Genomic DNA, 3,957 nt, shown 5'->3' on the forward strand with positions numbered 1-3,957 from the left:
GCACAGAGGGGACCATGCCATGAGTTAGTGTGAGTTACAGTGAGCGTAGTGTTGCAGTCTTTGCTTTCCCTGATCACGTTTAACCCAGTTTGGAGTAAAGGCCAAGATTCCTGGGTTTGCATACTTTTTTCACATTCCCAGTATTTCATACTCTATTTCAGCTTAGAGAGGTGAGAGGTTCCTCTCTCATCAGAACACCTCTTTATCCTTCTTAAAAACAATTTTATGAAAACATCTCTACTGATACTAGGTCTTAAATAAGAGGGGGGAAAAAATAAACCTTTTATATTTGAGACCCAATGTCCCTTTGTTCTGTTTGAGGTCTGGCTTTCAAAGCATTTCCTTATATTTGGATAACACAGCATCACACATGGGATTACAGAGAACTGCCAGAGCTACTCTTGTGTTCTCTCCCACCTCTCATATATGACAGCTCAGCTCTATTGATGTTCTTGCTGACTGGGTTTTGGGTCCTAAGGCCCTCTCCACTCAGTTGCAGGCTTGAATTTCCCTGTAGCTGTCTCAGATGAGCTAATGAAGTCAGTGCAGGCATGAGGCATTCTTGATTTAGACACAACTGAATTTGAAATGGATTTTCACGCTTCAGGGCATAAACCAGCTCCTACCTCATGGGATTAGAAAGCATATTCTCCCGTGGACAGGTTACTCCACAACCGTCCACTGCGTGTTTCTTCCGTAGCAGCTGATGTTGGCTGCTGTCTGATATAGATGGAAAACTAGAAGGACCGCGACCTGACCCGGTAAGGTAAACGCGTACTTTGTGTGTGCCGAACGGCCTCTGGATGGGGAACAGGGCAGGATCGCTTTGCTTTTTCCAAAGGGATTGTGGTTTTGTGAATGACCGCGAGGGCAGTAAGGCCCTGTCTTGCGCTGCAGGCTACCATTTACAGCTGAGCAAAGTGATACTGAAATGGCATAAGAGCATTTAGCCTTCAGTTTGCTTTGCTGTAAATCACTCTGCATGATGCAAGCCGTGGTCAGGGATTTATAGATTCAGAGCAAATTTTTGTGGAAGCTGTAGAATATAATAGTAATTATACTATTTCTAGGAAGCCTTAGACCACAAGACATTTCTATAGATGCAAATTCTATACGAGGGCTGTAAGGTCTCTGCAATGGTTATTTTCTATTTGACAGGATTCTTCATTAGTGGAAGGATGAAGCACACAGCAGGGTTTCTGCTCTCACTTGTAATTAATCCTGGGGAGAGGAAGCAGAACTCCTCCTGCTGCAAGAGAGTTTGACTCTCTTGTCCAGGGGATAATTTGCTCAGCTTTCTGGACCGGGTCAAAAATCGGAATGGGCGAGCAGTCCTCCCAGAACAGATCCTGCTGTGCATTGAACTTCATCCAAGTGAAACCTGTTCATCAGTCTCTGCCCAAATCTCTTCTCGCTGTTGACACTCCTCCCTCACAGTCTGTTGCGGGTCTAATCCCCCCAGCTCTCATCTTGCACCAGTTGTTTTGGTTTATACACAGGCAGGTGAAAGATGGTGCAGGTCTTTTGAAGAGCAGCACAGGAATTCATCACCTTATGCCAAGGTGTAATGGTGTCCCCACAGACCAGGATGTAGTGGAGCCACACTCTTCCCTTCGGTGGTAGGGACAGACTATGTCCTTTCACTGTTCAGATCGTGCCCAGCTCTGAACAGAGAAGAGAAGCCCAGCCCCAATGCAGTCCTGAGCCATGAGACTTGCAAAGCTCCGTAGAGTTGGCCTCGGCATACTGCTGAGCACAGGTGGAAAAGCCATGAGTTTGTGGGGGCTGCAGTGTACACACCTGGTAATGAATGTTGAATTGTCTTTCATTTGTGTACTTTGGCCTTTTGATCTCCACAACAGGTTGCATTAGTTTTTTCTTTAATTGGCACATCTATTCTCTTGGCCTCGGATTATTACCTTGGAGATGCACAAGCGACCTTTGGAGAACTGCTTATTACAGCAGCAGGTGTGCATAATGCTGACCTGGACAAGCCTGCATGAGTCACCTGCTGATGGTTTGGGTTGTAGGTGGCTGCATAAGTCACTGAAAGTGAGGGGATCCCACGCCGCCCAATTTCCTGAAGGGCAACGTTAATGCCTTTGGGTGCTTGTTGTTACTGTGCATCAAGAGCATATAGTACAAGATGGTTCACTCTCCTCTTCCTCCGCAGCTGACATGGGCTGTGAAACAGCATGGTGGTGCGGAGTAGGGTGGCTGAGTATGAAAAGCAGCGGCCCAAATCAGAGGCCCTCTTTGGAAATGTGGCTGACCTGTACCTCCTCTCATGGATGACAGTGAGGTTTGTATGGGCAGGAAGCAAGTTAGAAGAGCTATTTGTATTTGTGTGTGCGTGTGTGTACTTGTCTGACCGATGGAGAAAGAAAAACTAAACACACCAGACTAATGCCCCGGCTGCCCGGTGAGTCGGTGTGAGTGGGAGTTTGCCGACGTCAGGAAGGAGGGTGGGCTCCTCCATGCGAGTGGCTGTAAGGAAAGAAGCGGAGGGCATTGGCCTGCTGTCTCTAGACAGAAAAAACATGCTGCAGGAAAGATGAGATGAGACACCAAAGGGGCAGGAGTAGAGTGTAATACTTTGATATCCAGAAAAGGAGGGGATCTGACAACCAGATGATGGTTTTCAGCAGTGCTGGTGCGTCTCTTGGTAGCTCAGTGCCTGGCAACTTCAATAGCAGTGCAGATCAACTGTAGGAACATCACATATGGTCCAGAAAGCTGTTCATGCATTTCCGCCCTCTGCATTACTCTTGATGACTGTCTGAGATCAGACACATCTCCCATGAGCAGCGATCCAGGTGCCAGGCCTTACGCTGTTCCTGTAACTCGGGGAGAGGTGGGGACCGTTCCTCCTGAGGCATTGCCTGCACCAGGGAAACGCGCTGCAAAATCCCTCTAAAGCCACCTTCCCTTCATGGGCAAGGACGCGTAGGATGACAGCACGTAACTGGTGACCCATGAATAAGCTAGAGTGCACTTGCAAGAGGCCAGCAAATGCCCAGGTGCTTGTCCCACATATATATATGTGTGTGTGTGTGCCATTTTTGCAAACTGCTGGACAGTCCCTAAAAAATAAATGCGTGCATGCCTGCAGCCTGGCCTTTTATTGCAAAATGTCACACTGATAGAGACCCATGTGAGTTTGTCACAGGACAGGGAAGGAAAATTAAAGGGAGAATGGTCCGTCCTTGTGCGTGAGGAGACTGCATCTCCCGAGCTATAAAAGATCCCCTGGGCAGAGGAACTGCACTTCATAGCAACTTCTACAACAACATCTTTAGTGCCAATTTCTTGCCAGGAACGCTGCTCGCATTGTGTTGACCTGAAGCTCTTTTCTGCCTGAGCAGGGTCCACGTTTGCCTCGTGAGGCTACTCGTATTTTATGGCTTGGTGGAGTTTTTTGGGACAGGAGTGACTGCCTTGCTCTACTGCATTCATTTTCATCGTCGTTAATGAGAGAACAAATTAAAAGGTGTTTCTGGACTGAAGTCCTTCCAAGGGGCAGTTCCTCCGGGTTGCCTTTGAACCTGCTGCCCATGAAACCACGGAGGAGCACCGGGCAGCTTTCACTGATACTTGCTGGTCCCGCTCCTGCTGGACAGAAATCCCCACGGCCCTAACCGGGGCCACCACAGCGAGGAGGCAAAAACTTGAGGGGAAAAGCCTCCTGTACCCCCTCGGAGGAGGCCTCCCCAGCGCGGGTGGTTGGAGCTGGGGCAGCTGTAGGGGGATGAACCCTACAGCGATGAGCTCGGGGTCTCCTTCAGCACCGTGGGGCTCGAGCGTGGCGCCTCACGGGTTGACAGGAGCCGGGGTGCGTTTGGTGGCTTCGCTGCCCCCCACCCCTCCTGCTGCCTTCGTGGGGGGGCCGGGCACCCCGCCAGGCCCAGCTCCCTCCGCCTCAGCCCGCCCTGCTGGCTCTGAGGGAAGGCCTCCCTC

The sequence above is a fragment of the Aptenodytes forsteri genome, unplaced genomic scaffold (genome assembly GCF_000699145.1).
Source record: "Aptenodytes forsteri isolate BGI_AS27 unplaced genomic scaffold, ASM69914v1 Scaffold136, whole genome shotgun sequence".
Classification (NCBI taxonomy): Eukaryota; Metazoa; Chordata; class Aves; order Sphenisciformes; family Spheniscidae; genus Aptenodytes; species Aptenodytes forsteri.